Source organism: Podarcis liolepis (genome assembly GCF_965112155.1).
Source record: "Podarcis liolepis genome assembly, chromosome: 3".
Taxonomy (NCBI): domain Eukaryota; kingdom Metazoa; phylum Chordata; class Lepidosauria; order Squamata; family Lacertidae; genus Podarcis; species Podarcis liolepis.
In genome coordinates, this window is record NC_139557.1 from 96,353,548 (window position 1) to 96,368,602 (window position 15,055).

The following is a 15,055-nucleotide window of genomic DNA, read 5'->3' on the forward strand; positions in this document are numbered from 1 at the left end:
CTCCCATACCATTTTTGTCCTTCTTCATTGCTGCATTACCCCAGTTTTAGATAAAGATTTTAGAGAATTACCCTTGAGACCCCCCCTTTTTATTTTGATTTATCAGTACATTTCGAGGGGGGGGGGCTATTTAAAAAATCAGGAGAATTTGACCATGCATAAAGGCAACACAACACTGGCATAATCAGATGGCAGGGAAATCTCAGTGTTCTATCTATGAAGAAATTAGATTTATCATCAGGAAAAAAAGCATTCTCCTTTCATTTTCTGAAAGGTGCTTTTTGACAGACCCTTTGCAGTGGACGTCATGCTCACAAAACATGCTGTCACGGGGCTATTTGAATATGGTGACAGGCTCATTATCATGTTGCAGACAAGTGACAACACCACAGACTAGAAACGGACAGGCTTGCCAATCAGCTGTTGAAAGGATTGCTGTTGAAATAGAGCTTTTTTTGTTACAAGAACATTTGTACAAATTGACTACATTAATTCTTTTTTTATTATACATGCATACACTGTAGTTAGAGGGTCTGTCACTTTTTGCGTTATAAATCGCTGTTTTTGAAGGGTTTTTAGTCAAACAAAAAATTGGACATATGATATGGGGAGGAGTATTCTATGCAGGAATTATATTGTGGAAATAATTTGTATATCTGGGAAAAGCACTGTTGGGATATACCTTAAGGGGAAAACAAGTTCACAGCGCTGCAGTTTGTGTAATTTATAGAAAAATGTCAAGGAACTAATCTGCTGAAGCATCTTAAAAACTAGGAACAAAACGTTATAAAATGTGCAGTCTCATTTATATAATAATGTTGAAAGGATAAGGCTGCAATTTTATGCAGATTTTATTGCAAGTAATGCCTGTTGAATTCCATAGAACTTCCTTGTGAGTAGACATAGTTAGGATTGCATCTTTATTCACGGTAGCAGGCAGTTAAACAAGACTATGGCTGCAATTCTCTGCAGCCTAAGTCTTGTCTAAGTATATCGTTGAACTCAGAAGTGCTTTTGAATAGTCTTGCATGAGACTGAATTGCAGATATTGCAAGTTCTAGCCTTTGCTAATTTAATGCAATGTTGTTTTTCTTATTCCAAAATGTTCTAGGTTTAGTTGAATGAGCGTCTCCTAATTCACTGTGCTACCAGACTTGTAGCTTCTTCCGTCTGTCTGCCAATAGGTTTTTATACTGGTGTGCTAATGATGGGATATATCTGAGTGTGGTGGGTATCAACGTATATGTGAAGTTGGGGTTGATTGCTGCTGTGTGCATCACTTTTCACTTACCTATATTCCCAATTTTGTAAGACTCTTGCTACCTTTTCATTTTTGTAAAGCAGAACCTTTTTTTAAAAAAGTCACAAAGTATTAAGGCTGCGTATTACGCATAGAATAAATGACTATCCTGTTTCTCAGAGATATCAGTCCAAATGATTGATCAGCAGCAGGACTTTCTGTCTTTGGAACCTTCTCTTGGTTCATTTATTGAGAACAAATGCACTGCTATGAAGCTGAACCGCCTAATGTACAATGGGAGTTTGCCCTGGCATCCACTCCCCTCCTTCCTTCCTTCCTTCCTTCCTTCCTTCCTTTCTTTCTTTCTTTCTTTCTTTCTTTCTTTCTTTCTTTCTTAAAAAGGTTAGTCAGACTATGACAGGAAGGCACTTGCAGGTACTTTTGAAGTTGTTCATAAGAGGACCTACTGAAATATAATGCCTTTTGTTTTGAAGCCACTCATTTAGTGGCTCTCGGTGTCTCATACGAAGCAGTGTAGCATTAGCTGTTATGTTCTGAAGTATTATTCTACAGAGCCCTGGCTGATCCCTGTGCTCTGTGCTAGAAGCTTGAGTGTTAGCATTCCTGCTACTAATTCAACATTTGGGCAACATCACAGAATCAAAGAATCATATAATTGTAGAGTTGGAGTGGACTTCCAAGGTCATCTAGTCCAATCCCCTCAATGCAGGAATCCCAACTAGATCATTCATGGCAAGTGGCAGTCCAACCTCTGCTTAAAAACCTCCCAGGAAGGAGAGTCCACCCTCTCTCATGGGAGAGAGATGTTGAACACCTCTTACCATCAGAAAGTTTGTCCTGATGTTTAATTGGAATCTCCTTTCTTGTAACTTGAATTCATTGGTTTGGGTCCTATCATCTGGAGCAGGGGAAGGCAAGTTTGCTCCATCCTCCGTGTGACAGTCCTTTAGATATCTGAAGGTGGTTACGGTACTTACTTTATTTCCTCTCTGTCTCTCCTTTACCAGGTTAAATATACTCAATTTCCTCAACCATTTCTCAAAAACCTTGGTTTCCAGACCCTTGATCATCTTGGGTGCCCTCCTCTGCACACGTTGCAATATGTCAATATCCTTATTAAATTGTGGTCCCCAGAACTGGACATAGGACTTCACCAAGGACATAGGACTTCACCTTGATCGGGACATTATACTTCTGTTGATGCAGCCTAAAATACCATTAGCTTTTCTTTTTTGCTGCTGTTGCTGCTGCATCAGACTGTTGACATATTAAGCTTGTGGTCTACTAAGGACCCTAGACTCTTTTCACATATACTACTGGAAATCCCGGTGTTTCCCCTCTTATATTTGTACAGCTGGTTCTTCCAGCATAAATGTAGAACCTTACATTTGCCCCTATTGAAATTCATTTTGTTAGTTTGGGCCCAGTTCCCCAGTCAGTTAAGGTCATACTGAATTCCGATTCTGTCTTCAGCAGCATTGGCTACTCCTTCCTGTTTGGCATTTGATGAGCACCCCCTCAATAACTTATTCCAGTGCCGCCTTACTTGTCCAGGATGATGAGGAACCGTTAGTGAGCACTCTTTAGGGATCTACTACTTACTTGTTCTTCCTCTTGCTTTGAACATAGCCAAAGAAACATGTATTATTATTTTTAACCTCTCTTGCAAGCTTGAGTTCCTTCTGAGCTTTAATCCACTGGACCTTCTCCATGCTACTCATGTATACTCTTTCTTCATGATTTCCCATTCCATTTCTTATACAGTCCCTTCTTACATCTCCTCATCTCATCTCATCTCATCTCATCTCATCTCTAACTCCTTATGCAACCATACCAGTTTCTTTAGGGGGTTACCATTTTTCTTTCTTGTTGGAATTGTATGCCTTTGTGCCTTCAGTATTTCACCTTAAAAAAACACACTCCCATCTTCTTAAATCCCAGAGTGCATGTCTGACTACACTCAGCTTTCCCTTGCCTGTGTATGATCTTGTTGAGATTCCTGCATCGCAAGGGTTGGACTAGATAACTCTCGAGGTTCCACAATTTTGTGGTTATAGGATTCTATAAGGGTTTGACTGCAGTCACAGAACTTTTCTCAAGTTTTGCACAACCTACTATTAGTGTTAGAAATGAAAACCCTGCACTCAACTGTCTTAATATCAGTGTCATGTGACCAAAGGTGCTGCCAGCCAGTTACAAATTCACTTTTTAAAACACTGGATCAAACAACAACTGTACCACTTTAAATGACAAACCTGTAAAGGCCCTAAGAGACTGAAGTACAAATCAGAAAGTCCCTGGTTTGAATTCTGCCTCAGTCATGAACTGTGACCTCCCTCCTTACAGTTTCCCCTTCTCTGTGCCCATGTGTGTATACAGTGGCCAACTTAGGATAACACTTTATGCGTCTCATGTGCTGGACTGTCACCCACAAAAGCTTATGCCACAATAAATGAGTTAGTCCTCCATGATTTTTGTTACCACAGGCTAAAAAGGTTACTCCTCTGGGAGGAAAATATTTTCCAAGCATTTTTGCTTCTGATTCTGCTTACCTCAAAATGATACTAATAACAATCTTTAGGGGGGGGCCTGAACAGTGACAAAGGTTTATTTGAATTCAGATTATGCTCCATTTTAGCTTCACATTAAATGCAAGCTCAGTTTTACTATACAGCCCTTATTACAGTTTGGGTTAATAGCAGGAGCCACCACTGCTACAGTATGTCATAATTTTTATTTTTTTAAAAAAGATGATTACTGTCCCTTGACTTGCTGTCAAACTTTAATGGCTGTTGTATCTTGTACAAAATGTATGCATCAATTATTTTGCAGAACAGTATAAGCTGTACATTAATTTTCACATAAAGTTTCTAACAATGTTGATTTCGATATAAAAATCTTTCTGGTAAAATATTCATGTCATTAATCATTAGTATTGGAAATCTGTGGAAATTTAGACACTGGTTTAAAAGTCTAGGACATGTAACATCTGAGGGCACAATCCACCAGGAATAACTTCTGCAAAGCCACGTTGAAATGAACATGACCTGTGCAAGACCATATGTATGTATAAAATATATTGATAAGTAGAACATGCAATAAATTGTTGCAGAGCAGTGCACCTGTTCAGGGTGGCAGACAAGTTTTCCAAGCCCTATTCCACATTAATCTGTTTCATTGCCCTCCCCGTACATTCAGCATTCTCTGGCAACTGAATATGATTTCTTTGGTGATCACTTGTAACCAAGTGAGATTGTCTTCCATAAACACGGTTTGAACAATGCGTCTGTAAGTGGCTGTGGAGGCCAATTCTGCATCCACGCGTCCTTTCACAGTGGGGACATTGGTTTCCAGGTGGGAGTTGATCATGGTGTGGATTTGCCAAGCATGCCTTCCTCTTAGCACGTTTCTCCCTTGCGTCCTGAGTTTGAGTGTCTTCAAAGCCCATGACACCTTTGGTAAAGGCTGTTCTCCAGTTGGAGCGCTCGCAAGCGTTTCCCAATTGTTGGTGTTTATACTACATTTTTTAAAAAGTTGCCTTGAGACAGTCTTTAAACCTCTTTTGTTGACCACCAGCATTACACTTTCCATTTTTAAGTGCTTTGGAATAGAGTAGTTGCTTTGGAAGACAATAATCACAACATGACCCCATTGAACTGGGGTTTGGGGGTGTCCCCTGTATGTTTCCCCACAAGGCTTCTTCTATGCAACTTGGAGTTTTTTCTGTTGTTTCTTTAGTGACACTGTTTTGTCTGAAGCCTTGTTGACACATTGTAGCTGAGTTTGCTGTTAAGAGGGTGTGGTTTATACAGAATATAGCACAGGGTATCCCAGAAAAATCACACTGAAAATTACATAAGCAGTCTCAAAGGAATTTCCACTCCCAAGTATTTGCATATCACCACAAATTTAGCAGTAACTCATTTAACACTATTCTTAGTTGTTTAATTGTCTACCTTGTTGATCAGTTTACCCTCAAATAAATTTGCATTCTGCAATAATGTATTTGCTGGGTTTTGTTCTGTTTTGAGAAAGTGAAACAAGGGAGAGAATACAGTGGTGCCTCGCAAGACGAAATTAATTCGTTCTGCGAGTTTTGTCGTCTTGCGATTTTTTTTCGTCTTGCGAAGCACGGTGTCGGGAAAGTTTTGGAAAAGCTTCAAAAATCACCAAAGTCTTTAAAAACCTCAAAAAAGGCTACCACACCGCGTTCTATGAGTTGCTCCTCGAAGTCAAGTCGCAACTGTATTAACGGTGTTAAGAAAAAGGAAACAAACTTGCAAGACGTTTCCGTCTTGCGAAGCAAGCCCATAGGGAAAATCGTCTTGCAAAGCAGCTCAAAAAACAAAAAACCCTTTCGTCTAGCGAGTTTTTTGTCTTGCGAGGCATTCGTCTTGCGAGGTACCACTGTATATATAAAAAATAATTGCCGCTCATATTTTAAGGGAAAAGCCAACTACCGATGCACACCAGAGGGTCAGAATAATTACGTGTGAGCTCTTCCTCCACTTTGCCTGAAAACCATTTGGGCTTTAGTGGCATTCCTATCAAACACTCAAAAAAACCTTGAGGACTTTTTTCAAGCTTTTAATAGGGAGGCTTGAAAAGCCCAGTCAGTTGAAGTCCAGTCATCCATCCGCTTTCTGATCCCTGCAGAATGAAAAACAAAAAACAAAACACCCTTATCTTGGGAAAGGGGGAAGGAAAAATAGGAAATGGTGACATCTCACTTCCAAACATGAGAGGCTATGAAAGGCATTATCTAATCTGGTAAAGATGCATGGAGCGTCATTTCCTGCCAGAGTCTTCAGACTTTTAGGTTCCTTGCCTTTCAAGGTAAGTGATTGCTAGCGAGGGCTGTGTAGAAGTCAAACCAGAGTAGAAGCCCAGACTAAATGTGGCTAGTGGTGACTTGAACTGGTGCCAAACTTTTTAGGCAGAAGAAGTTCACATTTCAAGTTCCCCACACCCTGAGTCTTGCAACATTTCTTCAATGAAAGTGGGGAAGTCCTTTCCCATTATTATTATTATTATTTATTAATTATTATACTCCACCCATCTGACTGGGTTGCTGCAGCCGCTCTGGGTGGCTTTCAGAATATATAAAAACATAATAAAACATTAAAAAAGAAAAAGAAAAGAAAAAGAAAAATGTCTTCTAAAATTTGCGTAGTTACTATTGAGGGTTGTATAATTCCATACCCTCCAGCATTTCTCTGATGAAAATAGGGACATCCTCAGGAAAAGCGGGACATTCCTGCATCAAATCAGAAACCATTACAGCTTCTGTAAATCTGGGACTGTCCCTGGAAAATAGGGACACTTGGAGGGTCTGGTCTTGCCTGATTCTGTGGCCCACTTTTCATAGTGTAGTCTTCACCCATTCCTCTGAAAATGCATTACAAAAAGACCACTCTGGAATGGCATCTAGAATGGAAAAGGAGAAATTGAGCATACATGAATGTTGAAATGCTACCACTTCACAGTATCTCTAACATATTTGCTTTGGAACTTAGATCCTTCCATTTAACACTGTGATTTCTATTTTTCTGCCATTCTGTTGTACAACATTACTGCTCCACTTTTCCTAGGAGGAGTTACGATGCTGATGTTCTGTGCTCATACTTGAAACCTTCTTGCTATGGCATGGGTAAGGCTGCTCTCTGCTTGACAGAATTTCTTCCATAGTCTTCAGGCATTTTTCCTAGCACCACCCCTTTGCTGTGTATTAACCATTCATTTGGGGCACATGACTTGCACGAGCCAAGTGCTCTTAAAACTGTTGCTAAAAACAAGCCCTCTGCTCCATGACCACCGAACACTATGTTCTAATTTTGTCCATATATGAAGGTTGCTTAAATCCGGCGATAACATTAATAATCTTTCAGTAACAACAAGTGCTGGCTGTGGCTGAGTCCAGGAGCTTAGGATTCCTGTAATCAAAATGTTTTGCCGCTGGACATGAGTAATACAGTATGTGTTCACTCCTAAACATTAATTCTAACCTGGATATGGTTCAGCTTTGCTATGTGATACAGTGTTACTTCATGCACACACCCACCCAACCCAAGGCACTTTCCTTCTTAAATATAGGCAAGAACAAATTAGCTGGCACTTGATATTAACTGGCTCAGGTCTGTATGATAGCAGCCAACTTGCCGATGATGTGAGCGTTGTTACTATTTCTGTAGACATTAGGCATTACACACACACACACACACACACACACACACACACACACACAATTATATATGACAGCATGGGCTTGGTGTTACAAAAATGCATTTTGTCCCTGCATTATAAACGGTGATGATATCTAGTTATAAACCAGACCTCACTGTATTCTTAGGTTCGATTAGCATTTACAAATGCAGTGCCGTATTTTTTGCCTGGGAAAAAGATTAATGAAAGGACCATTTAAGTGTTAGAGGGTCACACTAATGATCTTGTAGGGCACCAGTTGAATATATTACATATGCCTATATCATGTATTTATTATACTCCGCCTCTCCAAAGCTGCAAGTGAAGTACATAAATAATTTAAAACCTGAAAATATGCAACAAAACTAAAAATACAATAAACCACACAACAAACAAAACATATGGAACACACAACCCGAATTTACAGTTAAAATATATTGGATTCTCATAATGAAAAGAGAAAACAAAATTGGCCAGATTTGTTTGGAGAAGAAACGTATTTATTTTTTTATTAGAGGGAAAAATGTAACAGCTTAATTTAAGCTGTATGTTTGATATCTTTTTCTCCCTTCCTTAAAATAATAATAAAAAACCACCCTTCCACTGATGTGGGAAAGGGTTCCTGAGGGGTAAAAACAGTTTATCTTTAGCCTGGCATGTCTTTGGGGAACTATTTATTCTCATCTTGGAGGAAGAGGGGAGATTTTTAAGTTAATAATATTTTTGCCACCTTGATCTCCCCTCCTATCATGCTCACAGCCAAAGGTGAAAGCCTGCTTCACGTCCCCTGTGACTAGTATAGAATGTACATCAGAAGGAGGGAGAGGAGGGGACAGATGAGAAAGCGAAGGAGTGAGATCAGCTCTGTGGTTTGCGGCATCCTATAAAACCAGAAAAGCCTTTACAAAAACAGGAGCCAGACAGAACTCATAAAAGCTAGTAATCTGTTCCCAACATGGGCCAGTTGGCAACCCTGAGCGATGGTTGTTTGTCATTACAATAGGATGTCCTGCTGCAAAACCAACAAAAGATTCCCAGTACATTTTTATAGGTAATCAGTTGCAGCAAAATACTACTATTAATATTTATCATTCTTTTAGTGCTCTCTGTGCTTTGCCTGCTGCCCAGCCATTCTGCCCTCCTGATCTTGCAGCTTAAAAGGAGTTGAAGAAGATAACTGGACAATGTTGCTGCTGTTTTGTTTTTGTTTTTATAAAAGAAATTAAAACGTGTGTGCGCTTACTAGTTATGCTTAGTATTTATAGGTCCAGAACTCTATTAACATTTACAGCAGTCATTTGTGTCCACCAGGTTTACTGGTAAGAGCACATTCCCAATGCAGACACTTAGCAAAAAGTAATTATTAACATGAAAGAATGGGCAGGCTAATCCTCAAAGGGAATTGCTCCCCCACCCCCCCAGCCAAAGACCTCATTGTTACATGAATGGCATGTGGCTGTGGTGGAGCTCTTTATTTCTGTTAGGGACTAGGCACTAGGCAGGGACTAAGATGGTAAGGGTAGCGTTGTTTCCTCACTATGTCTGTGCTGCAAATATCAAGCCAAGGTATATCGGTTGACGTAAGCTTTGGGATATGTTATCTTAGCAAAAAGGGTGTAACTGTATAGCAGAATATAGCTATAGCCACCAGCAAGTGGCGATGCCTCTGAAGCGCTCCTGACATAACCGGCCCCGTGACCCCAGGCTTGCAATACTCTTGTAAGGGTGAAATGCCTTTTTGCTGCCTACATAAACTGTATACATGACCCCTTGTGACATGCCAGACAGCTGCAGAGACCCTGCCTTTATTAGGCAAGGTTAGAAGAGTATGGGGTGGCTCCTAGGCTGAGCTTTCCATTTTTATAAATGAACAACAATAAGGTGTTGACAGGCCTTAAAGCCTAGAGAGACTGTAAGGTGCATCATGATAAGCATAGGGTAGCATATGTAATTTGCTAAATATTGGGCACTTCCTTAGCTGATTCTTTCCTTCTCCTTACACTGTGTTCTCTCTCTGGAAATGGCCCAAAATGAAAAAGTGCCCTTTTGTCAACACATTTAATTCTGCAATTGGAGTTGTGGATAAATGTTTCAAAAAGAGAGCAGGGGGGTGGCAGCATATCACAATAGCATGAATGGAAATGCCCAGTAACAATGAAAATAGAAACAGAAAACATTTTCCAGAGCAGTCCCTGTTTTGTTATAAATCTAAAACATCTTAACTGTGTATTTATTTTTGAAGTGTCTTCATAATAAATTATCCGCCACCCCTCCCCCAAAGATTTACACTTGAGAAATTTTATATGCTGCTTTATTTGCACAGAATAAAGATGTTTCCATTTTAATACCCTAGAGGGTATAGCTGTCCAACCTAAGATCAATGGTCACTGGAAAGTCTAAAGAGCTTTCTGGATGAGATCTTTGACTGCTTTGAGGTAGATACCTTAAAAGGTTAAGAGAATGCTATAAATTCTTGGAGGGCTTAAGGGAAAGGTTGTTAACCTTGGTGATCCTGTAGTTAGATATGTTCTGATATCTACTAATATTACATTGTTTTCTCATTGCAAGTATTACACATTTGACAGAAGCAGTAATCACATATGTACTAGAATATATGGAACTCTGGCAAATATTCATTTGTTGTTGTTCTTGTTGCTCTTGCCAGATTCAGAGTTTATATCTGCAGGTTCTTAGACTAGCACTATCACTATTTATAGTACTTTACAGAAATTTTTGATTAGAACCCATGTGTTTCTTTTCTCCTTTGTGCTGTCCTTTTGTGAGTGTGAGCATGTCTTTGAACTAATACATTGCAGTCCCTTTATGGTTCACGCATGGTATGCTAGTAAGCTCACCCATTAAACCGAAAATAAAAGAGAGCCACATTAAGTAGGGTTTGCGAGGCATTTAAGCATGCCATGAAGACATTTTAATTGACTCGGTCAATTTTTAGAACCAACTCTTTCAAAGCACTTTTGCTCAATGCAGGAATGCTTTCCAGCACAGTTGTAACTGAAAGGACTATGCATTACATTATTTTGATACTGTCATTTAAGCAATAAAAATAAATCCATTTGATGCAACTAGTTTTGCTTTAAGTGTTCAAGCTGTCAAACTGTAAAACTTTGTGGATGGGGGTGGAATTAGAATTCATTGTTAATACTATTGCTCTTAACATGTAGGGTCGTGGAAGTGCTAACCAGATATATATTCAGTTACCATGTTGGAGCCAATGGACTGTATTCCTTTAGATGGAATTGACTATATCCACTTAAATGGACTTGACTCTAGCACAATCACTGTATTCAAATGTCAGGGTAAAAAAAGAGAAGGAGGATGTCACATAGGGTCACAAATTATGTTGGATTTTGACAGATTGTAGCCTTGCTTTACAAGAGCAGTAACATCTCATTTGTCACCGTTTGATCTGAAAGTGCGGGAATGAGAGCGGAAGGCCCTCCATCTCCACCGCAATTTAATCGCTCTGAGGCCGACAGTGGCGGCTAAAGCCACCTGCCCATGCACTGTACTGCTGATCTGTTTTAATTTAATCGTCCGTCAGCTGGGATGAAAGCATAAATCGTCTTCCTTTGATCTGCAAGCGGTGTGTTTTTTTGTAAAGCAGGGTGCAGAATCAGGGAGACGGTTTTCGCATTTAGTGCAACATAGACAACATGAGCTGAAAAGGGCTTGTAAGTGATATTTTAGTGTAGTAGTTAAACAGGAAGTTGCTCTTTGTGTAAACTGATATCGTGATGTAGGTTAGTTGGGGAGGGGGGAAGCAGGCCATAAGTAAAGGAACATATTGATTAATAACTTATCAATTATTCAAGTTTAAAGGGGGGAAAACAGAATATCTGAAACCTCTTAGCACTTTGTAAAACTTTTAACTGCTTTGCTTCCAGATAGAAATTTAAAAGAAATGGTTAGAAAGGTAGCATTAATCCAAGGTGTGTGGTATAAAATGGATCACATATGCAGCGGGAAGGTTCCATGGAAGTATTTCTGTAATAAAAAGCAAAAGAATTTTTATTGCAGAGGCTGAAGAATGAATGCTCAGCACCAGATTGTGGAAAGTATTATTGAAACTTAAGGTAGCAAATGCTGTGTTATGCTCTGAACCAAACTGAATCATAGAATTGTAGAGTTGGAAGGGACCCTGAGGGTCATCTAGTCCAACCTCCATAGGCACAACCACTGAAAACTATATCCCTATATTTTATATATTTAGATTATGTATTTAGTTATTACTCTTAGAATGTGAGTCTTTACATATGCAATTTGGGTATGGTTGTTAGAAATTTAATATCCAGTTGAGTACATCTCTAATAAGAATTGCATTCTACACTTATAATACTGTTGTTCAAAGCATTTCGCATTCATTATCCCGGCAGCTCTGAAATAAGCGTATGGAGTCCAGTGCATTTTGGAAATATTTGTGGGTATTCTTATGCACAACCAATTTTTATTTTTGATCTCGAGTTCTCCTTTTTAAGAAAATGCAATGGCGTTGAAACTAAAGACACCATTAATTGCACCTCAGTTTTTCTTTTGTAATAACAGCTGAAGGCTAATGCCACAAGGTAGTTGTGTGTCGAAAAGCAATGATTTCATTGTGCTCTCCATAAACCTATAGCAGTGCACCTGAATGCTTCTTTTCCTGCAGCCAGTTAAAATAAACCAGAGGTTGCCAATGTTATGCACTCCAGATGTTTCAGGCTACAACTCCCATCATCCTCACATTGGCTGGGGCTCATGGGAAATGTATTAATAGCACTTCTTTAGATAGACCAGCTCTCTGGCTCAAAAAAAAGGCTGCCCTTTTATTCTTCTACATTTCAGTGTTGTTGGTTCTAGCCTTAGCATATGAATTTTTAAAAAATATTTGGTAACTCCACCTCAGTAGCCTCCTGCTGGTGCTGGTATCTAAACACACCCACCCACCCCAGAAATGTGAAATACAGTCATGCATTTCACATATCATTTGGTTTGGCCCTTAAAGCACATTCTTATCTCTGCTACTGGATCATATTTGGTACAGCATTTCATTTAATAATAAGAGAAAATCTTCTACTTAAGAATGAAGAATGAACTACTTATTCATTTTTCTTCATGAAGAATCAGGACTGCTTCAAACATGATGAAAACCCTACAAAGGAAACACTTCTGTGTAAGAATTAGTATGCAGCAACCTGGATGTAATCATGTTTGACAGTCATACACATGTATATGCATTCTAGGAAACCGCAATCAGTTCCCAGAACACGGAATGTACACAGAGTGAAATTTTGTCGTGTTTGAAGCAGCCCTTAGTGTAACTTGAAAGGTTAAAAATTATCCAATAAAAGATATCACATTACCTATTTTGTATTGCTTAGAATTCCTTAATTAATCTTCTGAATTTGCTTTTCATTAGCCCAAGGATTTACTGAGGGAAAGACTCAAGGAATATATTTTTTCAAAGGCAAAAATGACACTTAGAATGACAATGGAAGCCGATATGCCCTTCACAGTTGGTAACAACTTCTACAGGTCAGGAGGTGTAGAGACAATTTGGGGCAGGATATAAGCTAATGAATTTATCATGTAATACCTCCTGTATAGACACATGCCTAGATGTATTATACATGGCATAAGTGATAGCTTTGGCCTTCTGTGACAGGTGACTTCACTTGTGTGGAGGATGACAACACACGGATGGTGATTAAACATCAGCGTAACCAGCCTTAGCTTGAACCATCCTGTAATAAATCATTATACATTGGAAATTTGGTAAAGTAGTAATACAAATCACCAAAAATGCATAATCTGTCTGACTACCTATCCATGTATCGTCTCCAGATATAAAGATTTGTAGTTAACTTATGATCTGTTATCCTGTTGAATTCCTCTTAGCAGGTATAGGTGCCGAGTTGAACACCTTTCCTTTTGTTTATAGAATAGTTGAAATAAGGGAATTAATATAATGCAATGCCTTTTTCTGGGTAAGCCACAGGGAAAATGTGCATTTTATTGATATAAAATGAAGCAGTTGTATTTCTCCATAGTGGTACTACAACTATATCAGTTCAAAGTCAATATTATAATAGACGGGTGAAGGGGGAGTGATGGAAGAATATATACAACAATGTCATATTCTCTTCAGACTATGGGCAGAGCTGAATGTAACCCAAAACACAGGGCTGCCACTGAAAATGGTACATCTCTCCTCCATAAAAAACAGAGATAAGAACAAGTGACATTGCCACATAATGAGTTTCCCTACCCCTACTCCATATCATTGACTGTCCCTGGGGTGAGGGTGGAAGAAGCAGAAATTAACTAGGGTAGGTACAGCCTCTGTGCTGCTGTCTAGTATTAGGACTACAACAATGACAATATGGAGAGCATTATCTTGGTCAACCCTGGGCTAGGAGAAGTCTTTGCCAGTCAAGATCCAAGGTTTTGCCCTGGCAATCTGCCACAGGCTGAAGTATGGAGGGTGAGTTCAGGAGGCATGGCTTTTTCAAGTATGGCTCAGTTACAGATACTGACTAAGGAAGCCCACCTAACATCATATTTATAATCTTGGCATCTTAAGGGTGTGGGTTTTTTTTAGAGAATCTGTTGGTGTTGACATTATTTTTATGTGACCTGAGTGGCGCGAAGTCCTCTTTTTACCACAGATTGTTTTACTATTGTTGTCTTATGTGTTTAAATCAGACTGCTGCTTGCTGGATGATGCTGTTTTTAGCATCATGTTACTGTTGCCTTTTTATTATTTCATTGTAAGTGACTTTGAGTTTACATAAAGAAAGCGGGGTAATTAAAAGGATAGAATAAAGTCACTTTTGCAGTTATTACAAAACAGGAGAGAGCAAATTAGGTAACAAGAGAGAGCAGAGTCTTAATATGGAAAAGAAATAAAGTTATTTTTCTGAGTGATCTCAGATGTTTACAACTGTTACATGCTATTATTACAAACCAGCTGCTGCAGCAGAGTGCACATGAAATAGGTTTTGTATATACTTGCCCACCAACTTAATATTATTAAACCTAGCTAATATACATCAGTAAGGGTGCAATGACCATTAATTTGGACTGCTTGGTTTTCTTGCAGTACTTTACATGGATTCCTCCAATTCAGAAACAATGCAAGATCTTGTGCTAATAAGTATTGTATGCAGACAACAGCCATGGTTGTTTCAGCAAACCTATGAATACTGTATATACATTTCTCTTTATGAAATGGATTGGAATATGTATATCGGTACAGTGGTACCCCGCAAGACGAACGCCTCGGAAGACAAAAAACTCGCTAGACGAAGGAGTTTTTTGTTTTCTTAGCCGCTTCGCAAGACGCATTTCCCTATGGGCTTGCTTCGCAAAACGAAGCTTGCCCCACAAGCTCCGGGGATAGCGGGGAAGCGCAGCGCGTCTTCCTCTCTGTCCCTGGAGATTGCGGGGCAGGCAACGGGGAGAAGCAATCTTCTCCCCGCCGCCCCTTGCTTTAAACAGGTCCGGGGACAGAGGGGATTTTCAATGCATTCCTATGGGAAACCGTGCTTCGCAAGACGAAAAACTCGCAAGAAGAAAAAACTTGCGGAACGAATT

General features: G+C 39.4%; 1 protein-coding gene and 1 long non-coding RNA gene across 34 annotated transcripts in view; one reads left to right on the top strand and one right to left on the bottom strand.

The window, feature by feature from the left end:
• LOC310702914 overlaps positions 1-15,003 on the bottom strand; it is a 172,364-nt gene extending 157,361 nt beyond the window's left edge. Inside the window, exon 1 of the long non-coding RNA XR_014523785.1 lies at positions 14,970-15,003. This is a non-coding gene — a long non-coding RNA (uncharacterized lncRNA). The remainder of the gene's footprint in view (positions 1-14,969) is intronic.
• The window catches only part of ESRRG (estrogen related receptor gamma), a 476,442-nt gene that overhangs the window by 361,075 nt on the left and 100,312 nt on the right, over positions 1-15,055 (top strand). The window lies entirely within an intron of this gene.